This window comes from Xyrauchen texanus, chromosome 39, assembly GCF_025860055.1.
Source record: "Xyrauchen texanus isolate HMW12.3.18 chromosome 39, RBS_HiC_50CHRs, whole genome shotgun sequence".
NCBI classification, from domain to species: domain Eukaryota; kingdom Metazoa; phylum Chordata; class Actinopteri; order Cypriniformes; family Catostomidae; genus Xyrauchen; species Xyrauchen texanus.
Genome location: NC_068314.1, coordinates 24,495,116 through 24,507,522, shown reverse-complemented (window position 1 = coordinate 24,507,522; position 12,407 = coordinate 24,495,116). Strand labels below are relative to the sequence as shown.

At 35.7% G+C, this 12,407-nt stretch overlaps 1 protein-coding gene across 1 annotated transcript in view; it reads left to right on the top strand.

Annotated features, from left to right (window-relative positions):
- Positions 1–6,378: 6,378 nt before the first annotated feature.
- The window catches only part of LOC127632775 (F-box-like/WD repeat-containing protein TBL1XR1), an 81,197-nt gene continuing 75,168 nt past the window's right edge, over positions 6,379–12,407 (top strand). The window contains exon 1 of the mRNA XM_052111536.1: positions 6,379–6,630. The gene's annotated coding sequence lies outside the window, so the exon portion shown is untranslated. The remainder of the gene's footprint in view (positions 6,631–12,407) is intronic.

The window sequence follows — 12,407 nt, the reverse complement described above, 5'->3', positions numbered from 1 at the left end:
CCTCTTTTATCTGCTAATTATTGTTGCTATATAGTGGTTGATCTTGCACCCTGAGGCAATACACCAGCCACAGGATTATTGGTCCAATCAAAATACCACATGTAATCATGTGAAGGTCAGGACAGGCACCAACACCAAATACTGCTCCACTAAGAGGTTTCTTCTCATTTTTTGAGCTGTCCATGTTCCTTAAACAAAGGTGATCTGCTTTAAGCAGATAGTTGGTATGAGAGCACCAGAGTAATATACAAACCAATGATGATGTCAGCTTGTTATTGACTTTCCAAGTCTGAATGACTGAGCAAAGGAGAGGGGGTGGGGTGGAATCTATTGCAGGCAATGCCCAGCCAGGCAAAAATTAGTTGACAAGCCAGTGTGGGGGATGGGTGGGATTCTGCAGAGTCTCAGCCCCAGACATAATCTGGAACTGTAGCTGCACTGCTTTTCTATAGTTTACAACGCTCTCACCCCATTCTTCTGATGTAAACTCAATTTAGAGTGGCAAGGAGGGGTTGCCGTTACAGTCAACAAAGGGAATGGCTACGATCTATTTGCATTAAATGGTGTAAATGTTTAACCTCAGCGTAGTAAAAAAGGGAACGATCAAGAATATGTGCCATTTGAGTTCTGAAGACAATCTGAAATAAAATAGGGGTTGAAGGGGCCAAATCTGGGTTTGAAAAATTGAGAATTATGTGAGCTTGTGCAACAGGAAATGCCTTTCAGTGTCTGCAAAAACCACAGGCCTGCCTTTTAGACAGTATAACAGGAGAGAAGGGGTGGGGAGAATTTTACATTTCTGACCAACCCCCACCACACACATACAGTATGCAAACACCTCAGCTAATTGTGCTCCCAATTATTTTATTTTTTTACACATACCAGCCATTCTGAGTAACTTATGGCCGATGGGGGTGTAATTCTTACTGTACTATTAATGTGATATATCTCTGAAATGGTGCATGTGAGAGTTTGAGGGGATTTATTTTTCTTTCTGGAGTGACTATTGCAGTAACATTGCACTTGCTAAGAATATTATACATCACATTTACTATGAAAAATGTGTAGATTATAGATGGCTATTAATGTTCTATATTTAAAAATTAAAGGTGCAATATGTAATAAATTTACTTAACTGAAGCGTAAAATTAGCATAATATGTTATCAAAGCACGCTACATTGAAATAATGGCTTCTCTGAAAACAATGCTACAGCCAGTATATTCTACTCTGAACTGTTCATTCTGGGCCGGAATTTCTGTTTGTGTTTTGGCCTGTGTGCTCCCGCCCACTGCCCAATTCCCAATAGTATTTCGACACCCCGGGTTGCCAGATGTGAAACAAGTTAGCGGGCAAACACAGCATGCTGCAGCCATGGAAGCCATCTATCTTACATTGACATATTTTTAGAAAATCCACATGAGCTGGATTATAATTAGCAAACAATACAATATGGCAAACGTACAAATTAGCTAATCAATTTACAGTGTAAGGCTAGTCACTTCCATTGTCAGTTTGCTCATTCCTGTCGCGTGTCCTCAACCTGGCAATCCGCATGTGCTTGTGTCTGGGGAGGGGAAGACAACTCACTCGAATATTTTGAATTTGGACTGCAGCACCCATTTCAAACACTTGATATCAATGTTACATATTGGTCCTAAGGTCAATATGTAGAAAAAGTGTTTTACAGTTATCCTATTACTGTAATATTATGCTTTTGACTAAATATATTTATTGCAACACTATATGTTTGTAATTTAGGTTTAGCTATACAAAAATGTGTTTAATAAAGGAACATTAAGGGTTCATTACACGTCAAGCTCAATCATCAGTATGTGTGGCATAATGTTGATTTCCACAAAACGTATTTAAATAATAATTTATTGATTTATTTAACAGAAAATCTGGGTTAAAGTACGGCACTTAAATGGAAGCAAATGTGGCAAATCCATAAATGTAAAAATACTCATTGTCTCAAAAGTATAGCCACAAGATGTAAACAATATGCATGTTGGCACGATTTAAGCCAAAATCTTTCTAATAACATCTTTGGAATGCTCCCAGGAGACTATTTCCAGTTATCCCAGTGCAGCTCCTATTTACTTGAGTTGGTGGACACCAAAATCTAAAAAACTGTTGGTCAAGATTACGATCAAAGAACACATTTCAAATCAGCAATAAAACGTGATAATATTGTTATCATAAATTGTGCTTCTTAACCTCATATTACACTAAAACAAGCGATTTTCCCAGTTTGTATAGTTAATGCGCATTTATGAGTTGATTGACAGGCGATGTCTGTCTTTAAAAGGTGGTTGGCTCTATTACCTGTAAGGTGGGACTTTCTATCTACATCTGTTGACTATTGGGCGCTCAGAGCTTCTTGGATGGATGTTTCAATTTCTCCTATTCATTTATAGAATTGGTCGGTCTCTGGTGTGATACAATCGCTAACATTATTTTTGTAAAGCTATATCCATTTTTACAACTTTGTTGCTGTGACGATGTAATGCCATAAATGCTAAAACCCCCAAAACCACCATAAAAATTATGATTTAAACATCTTTACAGCTTAAGTAATACACAAGTTTTAACATTATTAATTTAAGTGCTTTTATAAATGTTTACGTATAGCCCTGCCTTCAAACCCTCCAACAATTGGCCACATTCACTTCCATTGTAGGTACCTCACTGTAATCTTGATTATTTATTTTGTATATTAAGGAATGGAGGGATGAGCAAAATCATTTTTTAATGTTTTCTTTTCTCCTTTTTTTTTGTGGTAATAAAGGACATGCCACAAACTCTGTTAATTGAGCTTCACTTGTATTGAACCAATAAGATTCCTTTAACACTTCATTCTGTCAATTCTGTGCATAAGTTTCCTAAATAGGTAACTGTGTTCTGAAAACAACAGAGGTGACCATTAGTGTTCTAGAGAATTTGTAGATTTTTATTTCAAAGTACAGTCTTAATTATATCTCTGTTAGTGTATTTGGTCTCCAATATAATGAACAACAGTTCTCTAAATAACAGCACACACTATTTACAGTAATTGCCATTTACTGTCCTTTTGTTTTAATGTGCTTAGATGAGTTCTGTTTTGCATGTTTTCTAAAATCATCTTAATTGTATAAATGTTTTAACTGCCAGATAGTTTAATTTGTAGTGTTATTACAACAGCTCTTCAGCAGTTTAATTTTAGCCACTGAATATTCTGCTCAGGCCATTGTACACATTTCCTCTCCTGAACAGGATGTATGAAAACTTTAATAGACTTGTCATGGTGCTTTTGAGAGCTGGGCAGACTACAAGTAATTTACAAATACTGACTTTTTGTATCTTTTCTAAACCCATAATCAGGGTTGCAGAAGGAACCATAGTACATTCACTGGAGTCCTTTGTGTCAAATTGACAAGCTTTCGCTTTCACTGCTTTCAAATTTTCACTGGACAACAACTAGTTGAGGCACAAAAAGCATTCAGCGCACACACCTTTTAACAGCCTTTTCTAGTTCAAACGTGCATTTTAATTATATATGCCCCCTTCACTAATTTCTCTTGCCTTTACCTCCCACCTTGTATACACGGATGGCCACTGAAGCCTGCAGTTTCTGAGCCAGAGTTCTGAGCTGAGTTGTACACTAAACACTGACACCCATCCTCTCCCTGCTTTGTTTCTAGCTCACTGAAGAGTGTCTTTTGTGCCAAGCTCTGAATAATCATGCTTGATCCGCCCTCCCTGTCTTTCTCTTCTCCTGAATGTTGTGAAATTTATCAGAGTCCCTTGTGAAGGAGGACCAGATGGCTGCCCTACTCTTCAGATGGAGCATTGTGTTTTAGTGCAGTCATTGAAATCTAAGCCATGGGAGAGAGTCAGTCTCCATCTTGTTGTCTAGCTGCTGATCTACGATTGGCAATATCTTTTTTTTTACACTGAATATGTTAGATGGATCCATGGATGGATCAGTCGATAGATAGATAGATAGATAGATAGATAGATAGATAGATAGATAGATAGATAGATAGATTTTTTTATAAATCCCATGTAATAAATTTTTTTTTTGTCACACACATCAAAATAAACAAATGTTCAAGGGAATAGAGAATGGAGGGAAAGAAGGAGAGTAAGGTCGTTCTGTTCAAGGTTCTTACACATTTCGAGGTTTGATAAGATTACAGCCAAGCGGATCCTACACCCTAAACATAATGACTGACTAGAACACAGAAGGAGCGTGTCAGCAGGGGTAAAGACCAAAATGATTGCTATGGCAACAGAATCCATTTTACTGCTGGTCATGTGATTAATCAAATAATTATATAATCTTAACATATGGATTTATTCAGCTGATGACTGTGCCCCTCTCCCACATTACATACTCAATAATCAAGGCAAAAGAGAAAAATATTATATAAATAACCAGCAAACACAAAATGCTTTACATTACACATTAAAATTAAAATTGGGTTTAAATAATAATTATATAATCATATTATTTACCATTTATTAATGAGTCAAGCCCCTCCCCCACACTATATACACCACATGGGGGGCAGTTATTTTTGCATCTTATGTTGAAATTTAAGTTTTTAGTTAGTTACCTTATCGATATCCCAACTTATTATTATTTACATTTTTTTTATAATAATTATACAAACTTATAATTTGTCATTTATTAATAAATTATGCCCTCCTCCACACTACACTAAATAATTTTAAGAGTAAAATTTTATATAAATAACCAACAACACAATATAACAGTAAATCATTATATTACGTATTAAATACAAATAAGTTACTATTAACACTTAATAAATGGGTTTTAAATAATAAATAAATAATTTCAGCAGCATAGATTCCAAAGAGATGGGGAGAAGGTAACCCCTCCAATAGGCAAAACAAGCAATTATAACCCCCACCCCCTATGATCAATGGAAACATATGAATGCTTCATACTGCAAACCCCTAAATGTTCAAGCCAAATCCACACCCTTGTATGATCGTATCATTTGCCATTTTATTCATGTAACGCCCCTCCCCCTCACTATACACCACATAAACAAGGATTAAAGGTAACATATTATATAAATAACTAACAACTCCAGTTTATAGTAATACTGTATATAATGTTGTGTATTACTTATTATAAATGGGTTTTAAATAATAATTAAATAATCATATCATTAGTCATTTATTCATAAGTCACGCCCCTCCCCCACATTATACACCACATAAGCAAGGATTAAAGGTAACATATTATATAAATAACTAACAACTCCAGTTTATAGTAATACTGTATATAATGTTGTGTATTACCTATTATAAATGAGTTTTAAATAATAATTAATAATCGTCTTATTTGTAATTCATTCATAAATCACGCCCCTCCCCCACACTATATATATATATATATATATATATATCACCACATAAACAAGGATTAAAGGTAACATATTATATAAATAACTAACAACTCCAATTTCCTGTAATATATTATTATTATAAATGAGTTTTTAAATAATAATTAAATAATCGTATAATTTGTCATTCATTCATAAATCACGCCCCTCCCCACACTAATATATATATATATATATATATATATATATATATATATATATATATATATACACACCACATAACCAAGGATTAAAAGTAAAATATTATATAAACTAACAACTCCAGTTTATAGTAATACTGTATATAAGGTTGTGTATTACTTATTTTAAATGGGTTTTAAAATAATAATTATAAAATCTTATCATTTGTAATTTATTCATGAACAGTGCCCCTCCCCCACACTATATATACACCGAATAACCAGTGGTTAAAAGTAAAATATTATAGAAATAACTGGCAAAATACCAATAAAATATAGTGTTTTATAATTCCATATTAAACATTTTAAATTGTCTTTAATTGTGTAACTCGTCACAATTAATGCTACTGTTACTTATTACGTAGATAATTTCTCTTTATATAATAACATACTTTTTAATTTAATAATCTTCAAATGATTCCAAAAGATACATCTTTACATATCACACAATGTTTAGCAGAATCTCTGATTCTTGTCGTTTGCAATAAACAAATCTAGTACATTATGTATCACCCACAGAAACGCATTCCAATGCAGTGACGTAGATCACGAGGGCGATTATACTCGTTTAAATTATACACATATAACGTGGTTAAGGGTAAAATCTCCATTAAGATGGAACGAACGGGCATGTTATTGCGATGTCTGCGTTCCTCCTTCAGTTTCAACAAAGCTGCAGAGACAACCGCCCAGGCCTCCCCCATTTTCGCTTGGAAAGTCACCTCTCACAGTGTTTGAGTGTCTGAAGCCGTTGGCTGGTCCTGAACTGTTTGGCTCTTTCTCCACTAGCAAACAGTTTACAATGTACCTCAATCGCTCTTAAATCTATTTTTTAAACGGTTTTATTCAGCTCCACGCCGATGCGATCGGGACCGGACGCTTGTTTGGGAATTTATCAGACGACCTGCCGACTCAAATCAGCTTTATAACGCTTTGTTTGAGCACTATTTTACAAAATAGTCGAGGAGGAGGAAATTCCACACAAGCAGCTCAGCAGTGAAAAGCGCCCCTCGCGCTCATCCGGGTATTAAAGTAAGCGTATTCTTCATTTTTAATCATTATATCGACAAAGTTGTAGTATAGGTGCATTTATGTAGCACGTGGATGTTTATATACGAATATACAGCGATTTATAATAGAGCAAGGGCATTTATTGTAGAGGATCTGGCTGAGTGGGGGATGGGCAGCCGTGTGTGTGTGTGTGTGTGTGTGTGTGTGGTGCGCGTGCGCGCGTGCGTGCGTGCGTATTTAAATGCAGCACTACTTGTTTGGTAGTTGTGTGCAAAATATTATTTTGTAAAAAATTTCTATATAATTCTGAGTCTACATTTTGACCTCTGGTGTCATATTAATTATTGGTGTATGCTAATATAATTAGATATTCGTGTGACACCAAGGCAGTTTAATTGTACTATTTGGTCTGATGGCTGGATCATAGGATAATCAGACTGAATGTAGATATATGTTTATCTATTTGAATCAATGCAATTCCTAGTATTCTTTGGAAGCAGTACACAACTATAAAAGCACTAGTTTTCATTTGAAAGTTATACTAAGAGTTTATTAAATGAATAAATGTACATGTGAATTATATTCAATGTTTATTACTTGACTGTACATGATAGACCAGCTGAAGCACATGCCAGTGTTGAATGAGAGTGGGGGAGGGGAGCTCAACTCACATTCATATTCAGACTAACAAAGTGTGTTTTGTAGGATTTCATTCTTAATTATAAAACACTAAAGGTGGTATTTCTCATTATGCCATTGTCAACAAACAAAGCATATGATTGCATTTGACTTCAAACCCCAAGATAAGATATGAAATGGCAGATTTGCTCATTTGTCCACTCATTAATAGAGTGCAATTGCACTTTAACTGTAAAATGCACATCTATGTGACAGATAGGACATATCATGAAAGGTAAGTGTTTACTCTTTACATTTGGATCATAATGTTCAATAGTGTTCAGTCTGTGATGGGGGTGGGGAGGTCTGGAGTGAGTGAGTATGTGTGTGTAGTCTGAAGGCCATGTGTTGGGAAACTCCCATTGTAATGCCTCACATGTAACCTACTTAAATCTCCCCCCCTCCCCCATTTCTTTGAGTGTTAGGTTAACCCAGTCCCTCCTTAACACTTAACCTGTAAGATGGGTCCTAGAATAATGCACAGGAACAATAATACAAAATAAAACATTTCTTTCATATGAATATGGTCCAGCAGGTATTCTACATGAAATGTATTTTGGCGTATCATAAAGTCTATGCATTTCTCTAAGTGGAAGAGTGGCACAGTTATGTAACTTGTGCCTGAGAGTGGATTGAAGCAAGATGTGGGGGATGGGACAGACAGACCTGATCCATTGCATCTTTCTTTCCCTCGTTGAGCAGAATCACAGTGGGCAAGCCGACGTGTTGAAATGTGATGTTTCTGTGTTTGCGCTCAGTTGCAGTGCAGTGGCGTTGACCCTATTTCTGTAAAGCCTCAAGGTTGTGTGCTAGAGACAAGATGGGCAGATGGTGTGATCTTGAAAATGCCTGCCATTGTCTATGCTTAAACAAGGCCAGTGTTATTTTCTGCAAGGTCATTGAGGAATGCCGTTGCTGTAAATGTTGTGTAGTTATGCAATAGTGCTGTGCTTGATACAGTATTAATACTGTAATTGATCATGAAATCAAACTGGTGTTATGTAAACTGTATATTTTATTATAAACTGTGATGATAATATTGTTGGATCGGTAATCTTGATTAGTAGTTGGCCACACACTGTGTTCGCAACAGACATGTTGGGCAACTAGTAAACAAACTCAAACAAAAGATACTTTGGTTAATTTTTGGCTTTATCTCATTTGATTCTGTAAACACTTGTACTCGATTAAAAATGAAACATGTTGAGAGACTTGCATGTGTACCGCTGTGTTGCTTTGGTCAGTAAACTTAAGCACGTCCATACTTATATGTTGTTGTTTAAAAACACATTGATTCTACATTATCGCTTCTCAACAACACTGGAACATCGTTTTCTTTGACCGAGAAAGGAAGCATTTGCAAAATGCCTTTCATTACTACGGAAAACGATGACGTTAGGAAACTGAAAACTCAGTTTTCAAAAGAAAATGGATTAGTGCAATATAGTCTTAGAAATACAGATGGAGATAGAGTTAACAATTATTTCTGTGTTAAAAGATCTGTTTCTTTTACAATATGTGAAATATATGGTTTGCAACCTGCTATTGAGCTTTGTCAGTCATGTAATGTTGTAGTCAGACAACTTCAACTTTTCTTTAGTTAAAATCAGTTTGTGCTTACTGTAACACGAAACACTGCCCCCAGTGGTCAAAGGGGAACATTTTGTTGGGCGTGTTGGCACATGTGAGCTCCAATTTCTGGTTGTGTTGTCCAAGAAGGGGCACCAAAACCGAGTTTTGAAGCATGCTTATTTTAGAGACCGTACTCTCCAACCCAAACTCCTTATGTAAACTTAACCATCAGTGGAGTAAAAATTTAATCTTGGATGGCAAAATGCAACTTCTAAATCATGCTTGTCACTGATCATGTGAACTCAAACTTCCTGGTTTCAATGTAGTATCTGAACGCGGGAATCCCACACTGTTCAAGCAACGCACTTCCGGTCACACCACCATTGTGTTTCGATCCTAGGGTACGGAACTCATGGAAACAACATGCCGACTTCCTGTGAGATCATGTATTGTAGACTACTGCATCAGTATACTGTAGTAAACCTACCTTTTGAGTTGGTGTACTGTACACATGGGACACTATAAGCGAATGAGTTCTGGTGGGATATTGCCAATTTTAAATAATATAGAGTATGTAGATAATTGCGTTAACTGATTTTACATTCAATTGTATTTTGAGTAGTGTGCCATTTTCAAATGCTTATTTTCAGACTGTCAGCCCAAATCTGATTTTTGTGCTTATTCGATTGACAGGGCTCCAAACTGTTACTAAAATGGTCAATAGATCTCATGAAGCCTGACAAGTTTCATGCTGACAGTCATAAGCTCTGTCCAAAAGGAAAGTGGCCATTTTGGATTGTTTGAAAAATGCATGCTCAGGAATTTGATATACTCCTCCCAGGGATTTTATGTTAGAGGTACCAAATGTGGGTGACATCATGCCAAGACATTGACGATGCTAAATTGCGAAAGGAGTTTTTATATACAATGTTGCCATGGCGAAGCGATAAAATTACATAATTTTTTTTTAAAAGGAAATGTCTCATATCTTCTGCGTGAAGAAAATTGAAAAATATACAAATTTAGCCAAATGTTTGTCTTTGCATTCTGATCACATTGATGAGACTATTGTGAGTCACGGTCGTAGTGCCACCAACTGGCGGAAGGAAGTGCGTCACCTTGAACTGACTTTGAAATATCCCTATTATGTTAGCCTGAATTGCTTACATTTATTTTGAATAATGGGATTGTGAAGGGATTCTTGATATCTTAAATACTGTTGCCATGGCAATGCATTAAATGTCATTCCTTTTTGTGCATATTCACATGTTTTGAGAGATTTGGCATGCTTGGTTTTTAAAGTTTGTTGTTAATAAACATGTTTTAATTTTTATATAAATAAAATGTAAAGAAATCAACTGAAATCTAAAAATAATAGAAAACTATCATAATGTGTAGAGGTAATGCATGGCAATTACAAGAAATGTCCAATTGAGGGCAGCCAAGCTCAAGGAATGATTCCCAAATAACAGTTTGAGAGGATTTTTTGTGTACTGTCTATAGCCATGGCCAAAATTATTGGCAGTGACATACATTTTATATATATATCTCAATTGAGGGACTTGTTCACAACTATTACACAAGGCGCAAACATTCACTGATGCTCAAAAAGACAGCAAACTACTATATGCATACTATACTTTTTATTATCTGTAATGTAGATTGTGAAGAGCATTTACATTTATGCATTTGGCAGATGCTTTTATCCAAAGCGACTTACAGTGCACTTATTACAGGGACAATCCCCCCCAGAGCAACCTGGAGTTAAGTGCCTTGCTCAAGGACACAATGGTGCTGGTGGGGATCGAACCACCAAACTTCTGCTTACCAGTTCAGTGCTTTAGCCCACTACACCATCACCACTCCAGTATTAAAGAAAGTATTAAATAAAAAAAATCTTATCTTATATTTGTGAAGAAAATGACTATTATCAACTTGTAGCATATTTAATTAAAAAAGCTAACCTCTTCAACATTGGATTAATTAAATACAACATAACAGCTAATGTGTTCATTTATAGTTAACAAATAGCAAACTTGATTAACCTCTTTAACCGATAATAAGATCTTCTCTGATCTCAGGTATTAGGGTAGGTAAGGTTGAAAGTGATGATGTGTAGAGACCAAGGCCACTGTTTTACAGCTTGGATTGGACTGATTGCTTGGATTGACAGGTCTTGATTTACCATGCACACAACTGAAACAGTGCTGGCTCTTATTACTTGTTACTTATTCTATATAATTATATTTCTGGTTTATTGTGGCATTTACAAATGTAAATAGCTCTTAGGTTCAGTAAAACCCTCAGATCACTTGTTTGGAGATGTTTTTGCACTTTTGATAAAAAAAGGCTACCTTGGTTCCAAATGCCATAACTTGCTTTGAGATAACAATACAAAATTTTGCCCTGATACAGTTGACATGGTAGTAGTCATCATGTTAAGCATGAATACTTAACAAAATGAATAAATAAACAAAATGAATAAATAAACTGCATCACTTTCTTAGCAGTGTTGTAACATAAGAGCCTCCAAACATGAGATGTACATGTTTACATTTTTGAGAAAATCAAGATTATGCGTGGTTGGTAGGGGTGGGCGATATGGAAAAAATATCATATCACGATTTTTTTTCAGGAAAAATCACGATTCACGATTTTATCACGATTCTATGTCATGTTGCTTTTTAAGACTATTTTGCAAATTACATGAGCCGCAACACAGGAAAAATTATATCCCCATTTAAAAAAACATAGCCCTACAAGGTAACAAAACATAAAAGGGAAAAAAATGACAGACTATGTCAAAGTACGTTTTCGAGCATATTTTAATCAAGTGTATATTTAATGGAAGTGCAGTTGTGCAAAGTAAGAACATTCAACAGGACTTGCATTACAATCAAAGACTTCTCATCACAAAATGAACATTGTTTTAAAAAAAAATATATCTAACATTGGCAACAGCTGTAACAGACCCTGAGCAAAACCCATGTCAGCATTTTTTTCTATTTCTATTTTTTTTGAGGTAGCATCTAGCATGAAAAATTTGTGGCAAAAAAAATTTACGTTTTGAACTTTGTGTTCCATCTTGAGGCATTCGGAATACAGCCGTGGAATGGCCGTCGCAGAAAAATATTTGCGGCTGGGAATCTCGTAACGCGGATCAACGACTTTGAGCAGTCTTTTGAAACCCTCGTTTTCCACAGTTTTTATGGGGATCATATCCTTGGCCAGGTAAAATGTCACTGAATCAGTTACATCTTTCCAGCGCTTACTTGTCCTGTCATACGGAGTTCCCTTCTCAAATAACTCCTTCGTTAGAGATGTTTGTTTAAGCCTTGTAACGTTAGCCTCTGGCTGCTCCGTGGATGTACCTGATGCACTCGCACGGGTTCCCCTCACAATTTGACTATCAGCATATTCTTTAGGGTGTTTTCTTTTGAGGTGGTTAAAAAGATTTGTTGTGTTACCATCCGACGTGCAAATCTTATCATTGCAACATTTGCAAATAACTGTTGTTTACGCCGTGTCTGTTATGGAAAATCAAAACC